This window comes from Diadema antillarum, unplaced genomic scaffold, assembly GCF_040938485.1.
Source record: "Diadema antillarum isolate AM-2024a unplaced genomic scaffold, OU_Dant_1.0 scf00000202, whole genome shotgun sequence".
Lineage (NCBI taxonomy): Eukaryota > Metazoa > Echinodermata > Echinoidea > Diadematoida > Diadematidae > Diadema > Diadema antillarum.
Genome location: NW_027271091.1, coordinates 1,427,891 through 1,449,093, shown reverse-complemented (window position 1 = coordinate 1,449,093; position 21,203 = coordinate 1,427,891). Strand labels below are relative to the sequence as shown.

Genomic DNA, 21,203 nt, shown 5'->3' with positions numbered 1-21,203 from the left:
CTCAGAAGTATTTAAAAGTATGAAGTGATTACACGCATTATATTTAGTAAAATGTGCTAGACTTTATGGCATAAATTTATGAAGATGGTAAAATTGAAATCATGGACTATTTGAATAGAGCCTTAAATATTGCATGGCCTATTTCATTACAAAATCAGTCACTTTGTAATGTTTCAAAATGTTGAATGAAATGAACATTTTTTAAAGAAATGGTCATTACGTTGACAAATGACTAATTTCCTAACAAAATAGGCCACACCACGCCTAGTGCTCCATACAAATTGTCCATGGTCTCAACTATGTTTTCAATTGTACCATGGACATGAATGCAGGTCTTTAGGGCAAGTTGAGCCATAGCTCAATTTGCCACATAGACCCTGTTTACGATGCGAGGCTTGGCCGCAGTTCAACGATAGCCCAGCCAACCTCCATTTCAGTGTAAACGTGCAAAAGGCCAAATGCAAGGCCAAAGTTGGCCTTGCATTTGGCCTCGCTCTGGAGGTGGCTAAGCCGCGGCTGAGCCTGGCCTTTTTCTCTGTGTAAACGCAAATGGGGCCAAATGCGCTGCCAATTTTATTCTGGTTTCCAAACCCCGTACTTGTACTATTTCACTATTCAGGATATTAACCCCCTCAACATCGAAAACTAGCATAGTTTAATGTGATCTTGTCCTGCAAAGGATCTTTCCCTTCAGAAAAGGCCTTTGCCCGAACGGTGATTTCGTTGCCATGAAATTCAGTTGGCAAAGGGTCTGAAAACCAGACAACACCGAATTGTGTTTGTTTACAAGTAGAGCGCCACTATGACAAAATATTAAAAGGTTTGAAATAAAAGCGCGGCCGAGCCCAGTAGTGTAAAGGAACAAAATTGCGGGGCTTGGCCTCGCAATTGAGGTTATGCTCAACCACGGCTTGGCCGCAGCATGGTGCAGCCCCACACTGTAAACAGGGTCATAGAGTCTTCCTCAACTAACCCCACACCTAGAGCATTACTGAAGGTTTACATATATGTGCATACACAAAATATATGCATCAATTACAGACCAAGTCTCTCATTATGGTGAGACTCATGCATTTAGGGTCTGTCTCACGATTTCACACATAGTACCCATTTTTCTCAGACATCAAGTGAAATTGCAACTTGAACCAAAAATGAGGAGTGTAGCTAAAAGGATTGAAGTGATGCTTGCAATTGAAGGTGTATTTCCCTTCATCATGCCAAATTAGCAAACAATAGTCACTTAATTATGCACCAGATCCTTTATTAACAGCTACAAATTTAAAAAAGGCTCCTTACTGTGGGAGGGGGAATACCCTTCTCGTTTGCGCGAGCGCAAAGACACTAAGTCATGAAAATCTTGTTGTTAATTTTTTTTAAACTTTGCATCTTTGCAATTATTCAAAGGATAAAACAGAAAAAAAGACCCACACTTGCTTCTCACAATCATCATCTAATATCTAAGTCATAGCTTTGATCCATAATGGAAAAATGTAAAAATACTGCACATTTGCATTTCACATACTTCTAGTTTTATGGTCTACATTTTGGTTTTGCCCTTAATCAAAGACGTTTCTGTGTCAATCACGAAAACAATATGGTGGTGTAAATGATTATGCTATGGGTCATTAACACGTTACCACTTGAGTGTCTCCAGGGACGGTGGCTTAACATGCCACTATGGCTAACTTACCGTACCTTCCAATACTACACATGATCTGATTACCACCACATAAACATAAAATTAATAATTATTGAGGTATTTTATGTTGCGTAAATCATTCCACAATACTTCAATTACATTTATACCCTTTGCTTTTGCATTTATCATGCATACTGTTCACTGTGCTTAGAATTATTGTAGATGGAAGAGAGTGGAAGTCCTGAGAAACTATTACGTTGCTCATCTGTTATCATCTGATATGAAGTGCTTGCATGTCAACCAAGTTTGATCCAAGATTGACAGCTGTCCACACAGTTGAAATAGATGCGATCCACACCTGGTCCAATTGACTGGTTTTGAGCCTTTAACCAGTAGAGTTCTACTCCCTGTGCTACACCAACGCTGCAAAGCAAAGCTGGTGTGTTCTCTCTGTTGGTCAAGACCCTGCTTTAAAATACATAAACAACATACTGTTACAAATGAAGTACACTGCTTATCTTTTAACATCGATAAAATGAAAGAACTGAAATATGTGTTGTTAGAATGGGAGAACATAAATATCATTATCACAAATGTTACGAAGAAAGTTACATTATGTTTTACATATTTTAGACAGATACAACCAATTTCTTGTAGTCATAACTTGCGAACACAACTGTACTGAAACATTCACAACTTCACATAACATCACATCACCTTTTATGTTAACCTTTCTTTTCATGAATACATACACCTATTTCTCTTACAGGAGTACAGCATATACATCATAGTTCTCTGGATGTATATCATGTTTAGCTACGATGTAAATTGGACAGAACAAAACTACACTTGTACAGTCACATTTATAAGAATAAGGAATATGTGAATAACATTTCATAAATGTAATATGGAATTAACAAACTGTTTCAGATCACAGACTTTAGATGATAGAACATATATTACAAACATTTCAGGGGAAAAAAAAATAATTCTGAAGAAACACCTGTGTATGCATAATTCTACAGGTTATGCTAATACAGCTTAAAAACACACCTGGAGAGATTATTGTGAGAATTTAATTTGAACACTGAGTATGATTGAGCCTGATTTTGTCAAAAAGTTGTGTGAAAAGTTAAATGCATACAAATCTGACAAAAAGTAGGGGGAAAAAAAAGCAAAAAAGAAATAAAACTCACCGGTGGAAACACTTGGGTACAAGGCTGGACATGATTGCGGCACAAGCACAGACCAGTTCATCATTCACCAGGCAAATGTAAAGACATAAAGATGTTAGCCATAAACACCTAGATGAAATACACCTAATTGATGCTTTTTTCATTTTGGCCAGTGCTTTATTCTCACTACCATGGGTGCTAAAGAGAAACAATGACATCAATCAATGAAAGCAAATGTTTGAGAAACAGGGGTTTGAAAACTCAAAACATTTTTCATAAATTTGCATGAAATCAATCAAAACTTGTGCTATGTAGCTCATAATGTTTACGTAATAAATACAATTCTTGCACCACATACATGATCACTCATGGATTTCACTCTATCTTCTCTGGTGAAATATTCATTTCTATCAATTACAACATATGCCTATTGATCAGGTTTTGCACATATAAATGCAACTCCTACTTTTTCCATTTATTTCAAAGCACTTTCATCAGCATTTACAATTTGATTTTCCTCAGCTCTAAACGCTCATCAAATAGTAACACAAACTTATCATTATCAGCATTTAATTCTCTGAAAAAAAATATTTTTCAAAATGATTATTATGCCAAAATCTACCTTTCTGCACTGTCATTTTCTGGGCTATGTTTTATTTCTGTTGTGCCTGTTCTATTTTTATTCTTTGTCTATTCTATTTCAATTCCATTTTCTGTCTTTTGTTTTATTTCTGTTCCATACTGAACTTGTATCTTCCTTTTATAGTTACATTTCCAACAATGATATTTAGAGAAGAGCAACTACCAGCTCAGCTACTGCTTTGTGAAAAGGGTTGATAATTCTCACCTAGATTCAGCATTACCACTTCATAAATTTTTAATATCACCACTATTGCTGACATACATGTAACATTATAATTACAGTCCTTTAAATCATTTTTGCAATTACACAATTTATGTGTTTTTCCTTCTTCTTGACATGCAAGCCCACATTTCTTTCAACAAGCAATCAAAGATCATTGTTTCTGTTGCATGCTCTTGTCGTTGTCTATTTATTTTTTCTTTATAATGTCAATGTGTTATGTAGTACTTTTATTGTTGCCCAAGTTTTGTTTCCTGTGCACAATCAAGGTCGCTTCAGTGGATCTCTCCACCCTTTGCACTCTTTGCTCATGGCACACTGTTTTCCTCACTTCAATCACTTCAGTATTCATTACAATTTAATATTATCATAAGGTTTCACTACTGTTGAACATTCTGTTCATTTCATTCATCATATTTCATCTATTCTCCATAACATCATAAAAATATGTATGATGAAAGATGAAAATATATTTCATTTGATTTCAGCATTGTGAAAAAAACCTTGAATAAACATCTAATGTTATTAGTAAAAACAAGTTCAGTGAAACAGTATTCAAATAGCTTCATGGTAACTGTAGTAAAGGCGAATAACTTCAATGGTGAGATCATTAATACCTATACTACATACATGACCGATAAATGTGCCACCTTCTGTTGTAGCATCAACTTCATGTTGTTGATATTCATAAGAACACATCAAATTATGCCAAGCAAATCACTTGAACCTTGTCTGAGAATTTCATTAAATTCACCAATAACTATGCTTTTTGTGCTTATTTGGTGCAATTCAACAACTAATTTCCATAATTTCTCACATTATTTTTGGGTCATATTTAGGAAGTCTATAATCACTGAATTGTCACTTTCTGTCTCATAATGTCGCTGTTTTCTGTAGTACTAGTAGTCATACTTTTGTTGAAGTCTTGTTTCATATTCACAAGCATAATCTTCCCAGTGGAACCCTCCATACTTCACATGTTTTACTCATTGCAATTTTTTTTTTTAACTTCAAACACCTCAGTATTGATCATAAGTATCACTTCTACTCATTTGTTTTTGAATTGCTGTATGCTCTGTCCTATTCACACTTTTTTATTTTCCTCATTCTGTATTACAAAAGGAAATATGATGACAAAAGAAAATAAATATCAATTGATTTGAATATATGTGCCACATTACTTTGCGTAAACTCAAGACATCACTCATCAGAACTGTATTCTGATAGCCTCATGGTAACTGTAGTAAAGTGGAATAACTTCAACATGAAGTGAGTCTATACCTGTGCTATATACATGATCAATCAATGTATTACCTTCTGTTGTAGCATCAAGTACATGTTGTTGATATCCGTAAGAATACATCAATTTATGCACACATGAATCACTTGAACCTTGTCTGAGATTTTCATTGAAGTCACCAATAACTATGCGTTTCGTACTTCTCTGCTGCAATTCTACGAGTAGTCTCTTCAGTTTCTCACAAAATTGTTTCTTATCATATCTGGGAGGTCTATATATCACAGAAATGAGACATGAAGGACAAGTTACTGCAAATGTAATATATTCTAGATTATTGACATGTAAATCCAGCCTACTAATAGATTTGATTTTACTGTACACTGCAACTCCACCATGTGCTTGATTTTTCAGTGCCGAAAATAAGGGACTTTCATCTGAATAAGATTTTGACCGAGGTTGATTGTACATTTTAAAATGATCTAAATTCACATCAAAAATGCCATCATTAAGCCAAGTTTCAGTTAAACAAATAATATCAGAATTTCTACATAGGAGGTTTGATTGGATATCTTTGAAATGTGCTTTAAGACCTTGAATGTTATGTAGCATTATATTCAGAGTCGCAACAGAAACATCATTATCAAAGCTCTTTTCATCAACAAATGTTGGCATGTTTTCTATACTTTCTTTAACAGTTGGATTGCAATATATAACTTTGGGATCAAAATCTTCAATAGTTAGTCCACGTATTGATGTGACACGGCTCAGAGCAACATATGCTTGTCCGGGCAAAAATATATTTTTCAGAGAAACAACAGCTTTTTCCATTGTCATGCCCTGTACTTTATGTATTGTGCATGCATATGCTAATTTCAAGGGAAATTGTTTCCTCGTATATTTTTTCCCAATTGATTCCTGTTGCATTTCTATTGACTGTGTTCCTACTTTTTCATTGTCAAATTTCACAAGCACACTTGAGGGTCTGGCATTTTCATTTACTCTTACTAAGTCAGTTACAGTGCCAATGCAGCCATTTGATAAACCTTTGGTCACATTCACATTTTTGATCAGCATCACTCTAGAATTTTCAGCAACCCAAAGATATGCTGGCAAAGAAGCTTTAGTACATCTCCGTGGCTTGTCACATGCTTTGTTTTTACCCTTATCGCCAAGTTCAAAATCTTCTGCATCAAGACAGATGATATTTGTGCATTTCTTGTGAAGCATTATTTTATTCCAGTCATTTACTTGTTTGTTTGAAGAATATATATGCAGTGCATCCTCACATTGCTCTCCAGTTTGGCATGATTGAAGAACTGCAAAATCATCACTTGATAATTCATCTTTCTTTTCTTTTACCCTTAATTTGTTCAAAAGAACAGCAAAGTCTGCATCATCCTTTTGTCTCATTATTTCATCCAAGTTAATCATAGAGAAGTTGTCTGTCCATAAAGAACTTTGCAATGTATCTTTATACAAAGGAGTACCTTTTACTGGGGGTAACTGATAAAAATCTCCAACTGCAATAACTGAAACCTTTCCAAATGGAGCATCATCACGCGTCTGCTTTATTTGCCTTAAACGTCCATGTACATACCACAGTAGCTTCTGATCAACCATGGATATTTCATCAATTATTAGTATCTGTAATTGGCCCAGCTGAGTACGTAAATGACTTATCTTTTCTTCTCCAAGGGGTTGATAAGGTAATGAAGCAGAAATGGGTATGGACAGTGCATTATGAATAGTACTACCATCAATATTGTAGGCTGCAATTCCAGTTGGAGCTACTTTCATAATTGAAAGATCATCTGGATTATGCATCATTTTACCTAGAATTCTTGTCCCTTCATTACATATGCATTTCACCAGATGACTTTTTCCTGTTCCAGCACCACCTGTCACAAATATCTGAAACGGTGTGGCTTCTTTTCCATTAACTCTGTCAAGACACCATTGTCGTATTTTGTAGAACACTTTTTGCTGCTTGCTGTTTAAAGTTCTTAATAAGACATTACTGTCTTCTCTCGAAATGCTACATGATCGAAATTCTATGCCATATGACTCTTTCTCCTGAGATTTAGATTCAAGATCTGGGATTCTAAACTCATTGTCAGCATCTTCAACTTCTACATGGATTTTAGCTGTTTCATGTCTTTCAACTTCTGTTTCTGGACAGAGTAATCCCCATGCATCTTCTTGTGCACCAAATTTCTCAAGATATTCTTGTGCCTGATCAATTGTATCAGCGTTTTTTTCATACTGCCTGAGATTTTCATTGGCAATACTTTTGACACTTTCCAAATTCTTATTAAACATTCGAACAGATCCATTTTGATAAAATTCCTCATATGTCAAAAATTGGTCAGGTTTTAACTGTTTATCAGTACGATATGGCAAAAATAGTTGCAATATACTCTGATAATATTTTTCTGGGGTTACAGTCGGTGAAAAACGAGGGTATCTCACTACAGCATCATTGGTTCTTGTTCTTTTTTGTATATAGCCCAGCTGATCTCTCAATTTAAACACACTCTGTTTCTGTTTCTTACCCTTTATATCAGATTCACTGAGTAGTCTATACTTTGAACAAAATGTGGCTAAACACATATTTTCAAATTCAAAACCATCAGGTCGGGCTTTATATTTATCAATTCTGCTTGGCATCCATGGGCTCCTATCATCATCGTCTCGTCTGCTTTGAATAACACTCAGTGGTAGACTCATTCTCACAGGGTTTGGTCCAACAGGTATAAACTCTACTTTTCTTGAGCACTCTTTCAATCTCAGGCCACAAACACGATACACACTTTCTTGTGCTGAAACTTCACGGTTTTGCATATACACATGTCCTATTTCTTTCATACTCTTTCGAGCATCTTCATTGCCCTCTCTCATTTCACTTTCAGCATTTTTCAAGAGCAAACTCATTTCTCTTTCTGCTTTTGACATGTATGACACAACATAAACAATGCAGGCATACTCATTTGTTATATACTGCAAATCCATATTGGCATTCCAAGCTCTGAGTAAGAATGAATTATATTGATTAACCCATATATCTTTTGGATCTCTTTTCATGACTACATCTTCTTTTGTAGCTACAGCATTATAGGCATCTTCAAATTCCTTTTGAGACATCCCAAGAGCTTCAAAGAGCTGCCTAGCATTATCATATTTGCCTTCCACACATGATGAATTCTTTACTGCAGACAGAACATCTTGAGCCTCATCTGTAACTTCTGGATTATCATCAGGCTTCACAACAAATGTTTTCTCAGAAGGTGGTCTTGGAAAATTAAATCTACAGGAGGTTCCCTTTTTCTTGCATGATTTTGAATGTTTCTTTGAGTGAAGCTGAACATTCTTCACTATTTCATACAGTTCTTCATCTTCATCCTCACATGGAATGTTGCATGAAATATACTTATCAATAAAATCTATGACAGTTTCATCTTTCTCGACACCCAAATTAGGTGCATTTTCAACCCAGAATAAACAGTGTGTATGTGGAGATCCTCTCTGTTGAAATTCAATCCTGTAAAAATAGTCAATTATCTTGCCAATAGGTTCTGCCTCAGAAAGAATCACTCTGTTCAAAAATGCATGAAAGCGTTTATCAAACATACGAGCTACTGTCACTGGATTTGATTTTAATAAATTACACTTATCTGTCCAATCCAGATCACTTGCTTTTCTCCCATCACCTTGTTGATTTAGCAATGTGTTAATAACTTCAGGCCATCTCATTTCAGCTGATGAAAATGATGCAAACCATGTAGGCTTTCCAAGTTGTCTAACCATTGCTAATACATCTTTCTGTGTAGATTGCCAGTATGGAGGTGTTCCTCGTATTTGTTTCAGAAATTTATATCCTTTATTCGAATCCAGTATCTCATGAAGTTTTCTTGCATCCTTTAGATCTGAACATCGCATCAATGTGGAATTATCTATTTTCTCTGAGCTTTTTCTGACAGCTATAGAAACACTAGAAAGTATTTGTTGCAGTTCATAAATACACTGAGCATAGAAAATATATTCTGTATTTTTTGCAAATCTGTTGTCTACATGCATCAAACGATTATGCAAATAACGACCAAGTGTTACTTTAATGTACCTGGTATCATGAAATGTTGGCTGGCCTGTTGGAAACAGAGCAGGAAAACATTTTGCCTCATTACTCTCATCCATCAATAGTGACACAGGACTATTCTTTTCACAAGGAGCACAGCATATAATATCATCAAAAAACTGATCAAGCACTTCTTGTCTCATATCGACCTTCTGCAAACATGTGCCCAACTGAATGCCTTGTAATCGTCCATCTTGATCATCCTCTATATCATCATCATCATCATTAGTTTCACTTAAATCAAATAGTTTACCACAAGCTGTTTTACTATTTTTGTCTGATAAATCAGAGTCCCATTCGCTATCAATAGCAATATCAGAATACCACTTATTATTCTTTTTCAAATATTCCAATGCAGCTAGGACATTGTTTTTCTTGACAAACTGATATTCATAATGTCCTTTATATGACAGTTTCCTCTTTAGCTTTACGCGAATTAATTGATCATCAGTCTCCGGTCGAGGTAATATCTTTACAGTTTCATTTGTGCGTGAAGGTACACAAACTGTTGGGCCATGCACTCCATATTGTCCTCCTTTAGGCAAATTCAAAACTTTCATAAATGGAATGTTTAGTGCAATCAAATGTGTTTCCAACTGATTCAGATTTCCAAGTTCCGCAGGAATAGCACGTAATTCTAAATTATTTCTGCTAGCTTCAGCAGGCATATTACCAGCTAATAATTTCCTGTGGCAAGTGTAACAAACCCATAAAAAATTTCTTGATGACTTTACTATTTGACAGTCAATATCACAGTCATCGCTGCATGTATGTAAATACTCCTCCTTTAAGCACCTCAAATCGTTATATTTTGCTTTTGTACACTTCAATACTTGATTCTTGAATAATAATTTCAAACATACGCAACATACATATTCAGGGCCGTGTGAAACAATTTCCCTAAATTTTTTCAAAACATGGTCACAATTTCTCATATTCATTTTTTCTTGTTTTTTTCGTTTCATGTTTCTCATTGCAACCTGCTGTCTGTACAAAAAATTTGTCTTGTACTTAATGTTTGAAACTTTCCTCATAATTTTCTTACGCCTCTCTCTGAATAAAGCATTGTTTTGATATCTAGCTTTCCTCATTTTCTTAAGCCTTTCTCTATGTAGAACATTGCACCCATAGTTTACTTTCCTCATTGTCTTCAGCCTTTTTCTGAATGAAGCACTGTTTTGATATTTGGCTTTCATCTTTGTTCTCATCCTTTTCTTAATTTTTTCTCGAAATGAAGCATCATTTTGGTATCTAGCTTTCATCTTTGTCCTCATCATTTTCTTGATTTTTTCTCTTAATAAAGCATTGCGTTGATATCTAGCTCTCATCTTTCTGCTCATTGCTCTCTTGACATTTTCTCTGTAAGTAGGATCGAACAAGTACCTGTTTCTTTGTCTCTCCTTAATTTCTCTTCTCTTTTCGAACCGGTAAGGTTCATCTGTTTGATATTTTACTTTCTTTGCAGCTGCATTTTTTAGTTTGCGGAATAGAAAAGGCTGAACATCTGATAAACATTCTATTTCTAACTGTCTTTGCTCATTTTTTTTCTTTTCTCTCTGTGCTCTCATTCGATCTCTATTTTTTCGTCTGGTAATATTTGCATTACTTTTTTTTCTTTGTTTTTTCCTTTTTGTAGTTTGCCTTGTAGTTTCAACTTCTTCAGATTCTTCAGTATGCCTACTCATTTTAACAGCACGTTCAATGTCATCCTCTAAAACTTCATTGTTCAATACATTTATTTGACAATCACCGACTTGTTTCGTAACTTTTCTCTCAGTTGTGAGTCTTCTCTTTCTTGTCACAGGCGTTTCCATAGCGGTAATGTTTTGTGGTCTTGACAAGTTTTGGCATGAACTTAATGTTTGGATCCTTGGACATACAGACTCTACAACATCGTAATGATTGCCATTTGTGTGTTGCAAGTAAACACCTCTTTGTGATGTAACAATTCCAAACTGAAGTTTGCTTGCACCAAATAATTTCCATTTTGAACAGTTTTCTTCATATGTATAAATATCAGTATCTAGTAGATTTGATAAGGCCATTATTTCCAATTCTGTAGCCCATGTGCCATTGTTGAATACTCTTTCCTTTGCAATGTATTTTACAACATCTGTGTATCCTGATTTTAAAAGGCTTACATAATCTTGCTTGTTTTGTAAAATATGCATAACTGTTGCTTTTCGAACATCACGGTGTGAATCTTCCTTGCCACATGTGACATATGACATAGCTCTGTAAAAGCAATTTCCATCACCACTAATTTTATAGATAGTTAATGGTTGTGACAGGACAGTAATATTACCATTTTCCACCATATCTTTTGGCACATCATTACTGCTACATTTGTCATTAACCTTTATGCCTAATTTGCAACAAAACTTCTCTCTGTCAAATTTATTCACAGGTGTGTACATGAGATTAATCTTTTTAATTTCTCCCACTTGCTTCACCTCGGATGCATCAACATCGACTACTGTCTGTTGACATGTGTTTTGTAATGGAATTTGTGTCTCTTGCAAGTTTGACACCATTATTTGTTTGGACATCATTTTCTTCACTCTAACACTGCCTTTCTTCAATGTCAAGTTTTCGGTAGCCTTAGATGATTCATGATGACTTTCTTTTTTACTTTCCACATTTGCATCTGAATTCACATGAAACACACTTAATTTTTCATCCAAAGTACTAGACTGAACAGCAGTTACACTTTCAACTACATCAAAATGATTGCTTCCAGTGAACACAATATATATGCCTCTTTCAGTTGTTACCTTGTTATAGTACCCCGGTTTCCTTGCAGACAAAATTTGCCAATTTTTTGTACGATCATCATACACATATATATCACAATCTAGCATATGTGCCATTGAACTAATATCAGTGTGACCAGCCCATGTTCCTAAATCCATCAATTTCTCTTGAAGTACAAAGTCCCTGACATTCTGATATTTCACTGTGTTAATTAAATTTTTAAATAAATCACCCGTTTCCAGTAAATGTGCCACATTGGATTTCCTGAGCATGAAATGGTTTCCTTCACTGCCAGTAACTACATGAGAAATACTTCTGTAAAAGCAGTTGCCATCACCCATAACTCTCTTGATATTTACAGGTTTCCTCATACACAAATTTTCATTTGTATCTTCCACTGGTTCACTGGCTGCGCCACAGTAATTGACATTTAATCTATTGCACAAACACTGCTTGTCTACATATGTAATTGGTGCAAATTTGAAGTTTCTATCTCTTCTTTGTGTTGTCTTTTCAAGTGAAACAAATTCAACTTCATTCTCACTTCCATAGTCATCACTGCTTACATTAACTCTGGTTTCCTTTATTGTTACATTTTGAGTCTCATCACTATAACTCAGATTTCTTTCAATATGATGACAATGTTGCGAATAGTCGCTGTTTTGATCATTTATATTCCCACACGCAGTATTTAGGGTCTTTGATCTCTTAGAGCCACTAGTTGTCAATACATTTTTCTTAGAATTGAATTCTACTGCCAGACCGGTTAATTCAAACTGAGTAGTACGTAAATCACATGCCATAGATTTTGCCAAATTCAAACAGTGTACCTGTATACCTTGCCATGATGAAATGCTAAGCAAGACACTGCATCCATCTTGTACCAAGTATCCATCATGACTTCTGGAATGAGAATCAAACACATAATAACCACTGTGATGCCTAATGATTGCAAATGTACTCTCAGCAAAATTCATAAGACATGCATCATATCGGCACAGTTCTTGTTCTAATGCTTGACTCAATGGCAAAGCACCAAAATTTGACAAATTGTTTTGATCTCCTTCCAACACTCCATATTTCGATTCACCATAGGTTATTTGAAATTTTTCATCCAGAATATGAAGTTCCTTCGGTAATTCATCTATCATTACAAGCTCTTCATTCAGTTGTGAATCCTTCTTTATGTAATAATACAACTCATTCCCAAGTGTCAGAATCTGATCAAGATCACGAGGTCTCATTTCGATTCCATTCTTTGTTTGAATGTAGAGAACTGCCACAATAGAATTACATGCACATTGTTTGCCAGCAGTATAACCAAATCGTTGATCACCTTGATTAAAATTTCCTTGTGCGATTGTTTTAGTCAGAGGATATGATTGCCTTCTATCATATTCTGAATCTGAAAGAGAAACAGGCTTACAGACACGTTCTTCAGTCTCTAAATCATTTGCAGCTGGTTCACCATCTAATATAAGTACAGACGATTCTTGAACATCATATGAATTATGGTGGTCAACACTATTTGCAGAACCAGCATTCATTACTATGCAATCAGATGGATTAATAGTTTTTTCACGTTCAGGCAGGAATATTGATTCATTACAAACTTGAACACACATGTTTTGCATACCTGAAACAGGTTTGTGACACGGAGAGTGAACATTTACATTTGTAGTAGAATTCACAGAGAACAATTCATTCACTGATATTTGACTGTCACCTTCAACATCTTTTGTTTCGCTGTAACATGGGTTTAGTTCATGCATATCGTGGATTCTGTCACACTTCACTTTGGACATATCATTCGAGCCTGTGTTGTCTCTATTTGTGGAATTACTGTCCTCACGGTCAGATATTTCATTCTTACACAACTTTTCATTCTTTGCTGCATGTTCTCCTTCAAAAATGTCATGTTTCACCTTTTCATTGTTACGCACCTGTGAGTCAGCATTTTTAACCACTGGCACACTTTGTTTGTTGCGGATCTTCGTGAAACGACCTTTCTTTCTTGGTTGCCGTGCATTTCCACCTCCATAGAGCCTGTTTACATTCCAAACTTCTTTTTCAATGTCTGTGGAAAGGACAGAGACACATGTAGCCTGATCACCACTCAGTACGAAACATCCATTAGTCATATTCGGAGTGCTTTTAGCCACATCAGCCCAACTTCTCTGTGTTTTTGCATAGATTTGCTCAGAGTATTTTGCCATAACATGAGGTGACTGAACACACTTTGAATATACATTCAATACAGATTCAGTATACACCTGCAGACTATCATTTCGTTCTGTGTCCAAGTTTCGATTCATATTTCGCTTCACGAGTTCACCATGTTCTTCTTGCCTTGTTTCTACTTTTGATTTTTTGCCTTTGCTGGTCTTGGCTCTTCTCTGTTTTTCAAGATAGTAGCCTTTCATTGCTTTGCCAATGTAGGTCACGCCAGGTTGGAGAATCACACCATTTACTGATCTCACTGTGCTCTTGTTATTGGTCTTGGTCTTAGGATTGTTAGTCATTGTTTGGGATGTTGTCAGTTTGGCCTTCTCAATCACTTTTGTCTTCCTTGATTTCACAGTTGTCCAACCATCATCAACTGCAGTTTCTAATGGTTCAAATTGCCTCCTAGTGAGATTTGAGATGAATGTCGGATCTGATTCATCTCTGTCACAATTTGCTCTTTCCTCCACACACACATTTGTCATTTCTAGAACACCACGTTTGTTCTTTCTTCTCACATACCTCTTTTTCAGTCTCATCTTCGTTGGTTTCTTTCTCTGGTTGCTCTTGCGTGATGTAAGTGAAACATCAACATGAAAATCTTCATCACCAAGGTCTTCGAGAAGTTCGTATCTATTGAAATGACAAGGAATGCCAATTTTGTCAAAGATGCGATGGGCAATATTATTGCTTCCACATGCTGAACATATCCAAATCAACCTTGCATCACACATTCTAGCCTCATGAGAAATAGTTCCTGTACACATCACATGAAACTGCTTGCCACAATCCTCACATGGTACTCTGCTTTCATTTTCATTGATCACACTGCAACATGCATCACATTCACTGACCTCTACATTTCTCATCAAGTCACAACTATGGAGGATATCTAGGATATCACCAATAACAATCTTGAATTCACTTGCTTCCATTGTCAAACTACAGGGCTTTCGAATCTTTGAAAGTATAATGGTACCTATTACTAAATAAATGTATATCAATCAACTGTCAATCAACACAGTTATATTCCTTGAATCACTATACTTTTATGAATCACACCTACTCCACTAGTACTGCGATTGGTAACAAAATTGTCGGATTGAATAGCTTTGAAAGTTGCACTAATACATGTGTACAGTACATGTACTATATTTCACTGCAATACAAATTCCAGCAGTAAGCTGCAACACCGATCCATATAATGTTTCTACCAACAGGTGGGGATATTTCTACAATGTTTGCTTGTTTCTAGCAACAGGTGGCACTCTTTGTCTGTTACGTGCTTCAATTCCTACTTTATAGAAAAGCTATGCCAATTTCCTTTTACGATATCTGCCAACAGAAATTTCAGCTTCAATTCTCTAACATTTGATTTGACTAAATTATGCCTTTATCTCGAGATTATGCTCTTTGTAAAAAAGGTTACAATTTTACCAATTATGCTTTTGCCTTAACTGCACAATAATCGGTCTCCCTTATATGTTTTTCTCTTAGGGTAGGGTCTTTCGCAACAAAAATTTCAATTTCACCAATTATTCTTTGTCTTCACTGACAATTAAAGAAACAGTAATGTTTCTGTTTTGAGATGACTCCTTTTGCAATAAAGGTATGTCTTTTACTAATTGTGCTTTTGTTTTCACAGCCCAATATTTATAAATAGCCCTTTAAGGTGCAATATTAACGTCTCTCCCTTCATTTACTATGACTAAAATGCTTTTATCTGAAGATGGCGCTCTTCAATTATTCTTTTATCCTATTAACAATTAACGAAAATTCAAGACTCAAGATACCAAAAAATATTTTTACATAAAATTTTTAGTATACTTCTCGCCTCACCTCATAAATTGTTTCTCACACTTTTAACAATTCCTTCAAAATTTCAACTCCTAGCTATTAGCTCTTGCCAACTGTAGTTGATTTATTTGCAGCAACTTTCAATGCAGAATATATCAAATATCAAATAATCCTTGAAGGTGCAAATTTTGTCTACCCCAATTAGTTTACAACACTATAATGCTTTCGTCTTATGACGGCACTCTTTAATAATCTTTCAGTGTAATCTGGACTCTTAAACACCTTTTCTCAAATTAACTGTTTCTATTTTCAAGTTTCCAGCAAACTTCTCGCCTTCTCTAGGACAATTCTCTTTCCAGTTTTTAACTATCCTTTTAAAGAATGCACTCTTTCATTCAAACACTCTTTAAAACTCTGTTATTCTGCTTAATTTTTACTCCTTTTTCGTCAACTCTCACTCTTCCTCTCTTTGATTTCACTCTTTTTCTCTTTGACTCTAACCCTTTCTGCCTCTGATTCTGAAACTTTCTCTCCTTCTGATACTGTCTTATTCTCATGCACTCAGAAGTTCTCTGTTCTCAGCTTTCTTCAAGTTCAAGTTAAGGTATTTCAGGTAAAGTTCAAGTTAAGGTATTTCAGGTAAAGTTCAGGTATTTCAGGTATATTTCAGATATTTCAGGGATGAGTTCGTGAATTCCAGGATGAATTTCCAGATGTAATCTCAGTGAATATTCACTGAATATTCAAGGATGAAGGTGAAATGGTATGAGATGAAATGTAGGATGAAGATGATTCAACAAATAACAAACACAAACACAAACGTACTTTCAACAAAGACCAACATAAATCTCCTTCCAAAGCAACCAGTACCTGCAGAAAGAAAAGAAAGGAAAAATACAAACGTTACAACAATACCTGTATAGGCTATACAGTGAACTCTCTACAATTATCACTGATACGACGAAGTTCACTATAACAAGGTAATTTTTTTGTGGTCCTAGATTGTAATTTCAATTTGTATTGTATTATTTTTGTAACCCTGATATAACAAGGTTTCATTATAACAAGCACATTTTTCTGGTCCTGAGGACCTTGTGTTAAGGACAGACCACTAATAATGTGAGGTACACACATTCTGAAAATACATACCGGTACTTGAGAGGAATATGAGGCACAACACCCAAATTTTTTATACAAATCTTTGTAAAATTATTTTACTGTTCCTGCAATCTAAACAATTCTTATAACAAAGGAAAACCATCTTTTAAACTTATAATCTTGCTTAAAAACACATTTTTCACTGTGCACACATCTGCACAGGGAAACCCTATTGTTATAACACGGTCAGCATAACTCAGTGAAATTAGGTCAAAGTCAAGCTTGTGATGTGTAATTGTGGGACTACATATTGGAAAATAAATGACTTCTCTTCAGTTACATTTCATGATTAAACAGGAATGATACTTCTGTATGACAAAACAAGGTCCAGGCTAAGTAACGTTATATTTCTTCCCCTGCATGCCCCCTATAAAAAAAGGTGAAATGAAAGGGTTGTTGTTGTTGGTGGTGCTTAAAGGCGCATCATTCAATATTGAATATTTACGGGACAGGAAAGGGGGACAGGGAATATTTACGGGACAGGAAAGGGGGACAGGAATCACCGCTATATAGCACTGTAAAATACGCCCTCTACTGGTCGTGGTGTTAGCTACGCATTAAAGTATGGCGCCCGCATCTCGCCCAGATTTGGCAGAAGCAAATCACCAGAGTAACGCTAAGCCCTCTTAGTCAACGTCAACTCTTAAAGTAGGTTCTTTGGAACTTAGCCTTCCTAGTAATTACATAGCAAATCATGATATGGCTCACACCTTGTCCATTCAGGAAACGCGGTCTAACGTTAAAAACTTCGCAACTTCCTTCCTGATACTCCTGACATTTAAACGTACGGTCTACGCACTACAACAGCTTCGTACACGTATAGGGCCTGAGCTGTGGTGATACGATGGGCATGTCCCCAGACACTACTGAACACATAAGAGTGATACTACTGATAGACCCTAACGTTTATTATAGTCACTAACACTAACAGCACCACGACTACACACATGAAATTTTGTTCTAAAAACCCAAACATCTGTGTTTAGGCATGCCTGCGTTTACAGACTAATACCCACCTGGTACTCGAACTCCAAACTAATCAAACCGTCAGTCTCACGCAAAGGTCTTCAGAAGTCGTATTTGTGAGCCTGTCGCTGCGCTGCCACGCCAATGCAGTAGGTTACGAATTGACAAACACGTACACCACCTCCGTATTGTATATGTGGGTAAGGTACTACGCATAAAGCATGGAGCTACTAACAGAGTAGAGCCATGGTATAAGCGTACGAGCACGCGTGCGCTTCTATACTCTTTGGTACGTACGTACACTCCACGCAGGCATGCACTGTGTGGATCACGGAGGGAGCACTGCGAGAGACGCGATACTACCATGGAAAGCCCGTCGCACACGCCCGAGAATTCGTGGGTGTTTCATAAAGCTGTTCGTAAAGTCACCAACAACTTTCGACCGACTGGTGATCAGTTCTTGTGCTGAATTATTGAAATTCTAATAACTATAGCAATCGAAAAGTGATCACCAGTCGCTCGTAAGTTGTTCGTAACTTGATATACGAACAGCTTTATGAAACAATTTACGCACAACTTTGTCTTCACATACTAGCAGGGGCGTCACCAGCTTTTTTTCAAGGGGGGTGCGTTTTGACACTAAATGTTTACGAGATTTTTTGGACAGACATTTGGAATATAGGAAGCTCTCAATCCCTAGACTTTTACTGTTTTTTGAGGGAAACCAAGCGGGGAAAGGGTTAGGGTATACCCCCTATAAATGGATTATGGAATGACGGTGTGAAACGACAAATTACTGGCAGCGATATCAGGAGAATGGCATGACGACTACATGCGAGCGAGGGGAGCGAGCGAGCTTGAAAATTTTGACATTTTACAGTCCAAAAACTGCCGTTTGTAGCCATATTTTTTTGCTTTGTAAATTAAGGGGGGCGCACCGGGCGCAACTGCTGGCAATTACTGGCAGCAACATCAGGTAAACTGCATAGTAATTAAATGCGAGCGAGCAAAGAGAGCGAGTTTGGAAATTTTGACATTTTACAGTCCCAAAACTGCCATTTGGAGCCATATTTTTTCGCTTTGGAAGTAAAGGAGGCGTGGGGGGGGGGGCGCAACGGGTGCAACTGCCGGTATTTACTGGTAGCAACATCAGGAGAATTGCATAACAATTAAATGCGACCGAGGGGAGCGAGCGAGCTTGAAAATTTTGACATTACAGTCCAAAAACTGCCGTTTGTAGCCATATCTATTTGCTTTGGAAATTAAGGGGGGCGCACCGGGCGCAACTGCTGGCAATTACTGGCAGCAACATCAGGTGAATGGCATAGCAATTAAATGCGAGCGAGCGAAGAGAGCGAGCTTGAAAATTTTTGACATTTTACAGTCCAAAAACTGCCGTTTGGAGCCATATTTCTTCGCTTTGGAAATAAAGGAGGGGTGGGGGCGCAACGGGGCGCAACTGTCGGTAATTACTGGCAGCAACATCAGGAGAATTGCATAACAATTAAATGCGAGCGAGCGAGCGAGCGAGCTTGAAAATTTTGACATTTTACAGTCCAAAAACTGCCATTTGTAGCCATATTTTTTTTTTGCTTTGGAAATTAAGGGGGGGGGGGCGCACCGGGCGCAACTGCTGGCAATTTTACTGGCAGCAACATCAGGTGAATGGCATAACAATTAAATGCGAGCGAGCGAAGAGAGCGAGCTTGAAAATTTTGACATTTTACAATCTAAAAACTGCCTTTTGGAGCCATATTTTTTCGCTTTGGAAATAAAGGAGGGGGGGGGGGGCGCACCGGGCGCAACTGCCGGCAATTGCTGGCAGCAACATCAGGAGAATTGCGTAACAATTAAATGCGAGCGAGCGAGCGAGCGAGCTTGAAATTGTTGACATTTTACAGTAAAAAACAAACAAACTGCCGTTTGTAGCTATATTTCTTCGCTTTAGAATTTAAGGGGGCGCATCGGGCGCAATTGCTGGCAAATACTGGCAGCAATATCAAGAGAGCATAATGATTACATTCGAGCGAGCGGAATGAGCGAGCTTGAAAATTTTGCATTTTACAGTCCAAAAACTGCCGTTCTTAGCCATATTTTTCGCTTTGGAAATTAAGGGGGGAGGCGCAACGGGCGCAACTGCAGGCAAGTACTGGCAGCAACATCAGAAGAATGGCATAAAGATTAAATGCGAGCGAGCGAAGAGAGCGAGCTTGAAAATTTTACATTTTACAGTCTAAAAACTGCCGTTCTTAGCCATATTTTTTCGCTTTGGAAATTAAGGGGGGGGGGGCGCACCGGGCGCAACTGCAGGCAATTACTGGCAGCAACATCAGAAGAATGGCATAAAGATTAAATGCGAGCGAACGGAGCGAGCGAGCTTGAAAATTTTGACATTTTACATTCCCCAAACTGCCGTTTGTAGCTATATTTTTTCGCTTTGGAAATTAAGGGGGGGCGCACCAGGCGCAACTGCCGGCAATTACTGGCAGCAACATCAGAAGAATGGCATAAAGATTGAATGCGAGTGAGTGAAGAGAGCGAGCTTGAAAATTTTACATTTTACAGTCTAAAAACTGCCGTTCTTAGCCATATTTTTTCGCTTTGGAAATTAAGGGGGGGGGGGCGCACCGGGCGCAACTGCAGGCAATTACTGGCAGCAACATCAGAAGAATGGCATACAGATTAAATGCGAGCGAACGGAGCGAGCGAGCTTGAAAATTTTGACATTTTACAGTCCCCAAACTGCCGTTTGTAGCTTCAAGTATATTTTTTCGCTTTGGAAATTAAGGGGGGCGCACCAGGCGCAACTGCCGGCAATTACTGGCAGCAACTCCAGGAGAATGGCATTACGACTAAATGCAAGCGAGAGGAGCGAGCAAGCTTGAAAATTTGACATTATTTACTGTCCACAAACTGCCGTTTGCAGCTATTTTTTTTTTCGCTTTGAAAATTAAAGGGGGGGGGGGACGCCCGGTGCGCCCCACCCCCTGGATCCGCCACTGGTAGTCAAGGGTGTGGGTTTATGTTCATGACTGGGGGAGGTATGACCAGCGAGGTGGCGTCGAAGTGACCAAGCGTTGAAAGGACGTCCAAAATCTGCACTTTAGAGCATCCCCTAAACTAATTGTGCGTGTTTGTTTGTGTGTGTGTATATTATATACATGGAAAAGTTAGGAATTAACCCAGGTCAAGTCTTTTTATTGGCAATGCAAGACATTTATATATATATATATATATATATATATATATATATATAT

At 37.1% G+C, this 21,203-nt stretch overlaps 1 long non-coding RNA gene across 4 annotated transcripts; it reads right to left on the bottom strand.

Annotated features, from left to right (window-relative positions):
- Positions 1-1,543: 1,543 nt before the first annotated feature.
- LOC139723928 (uncharacterized) lies at positions 1,544-18,251 on the bottom strand. Of its 4 annotated transcripts, none has more exons than XR_011710399.1 (7): positions 17,997-18,251; positions 16,648-16,692; positions 14,548-14,658; positions 13,746-13,879; positions 12,633-12,705; positions 2,836-2,859; positions 1,544-2,107 (listed from the first exon to the last, which is right to left on the bottom strand). It is a non-coding gene; the product is annotated as an uncharacterized lncRNA (long non-coding RNA). The 4 variants fall into 4 exon arrangements; XR_011710397.1 differs by having other exon boundaries at positions 1,544-2,104; positions 17,997-18,247; XR_011710398.1 differs by having other exon boundaries at positions 1,544-2,104; positions 12,641-12,705; positions 17,997-18,247.
- Positions 18,252-21,203: the final 2,952 nt, after the last annotated feature.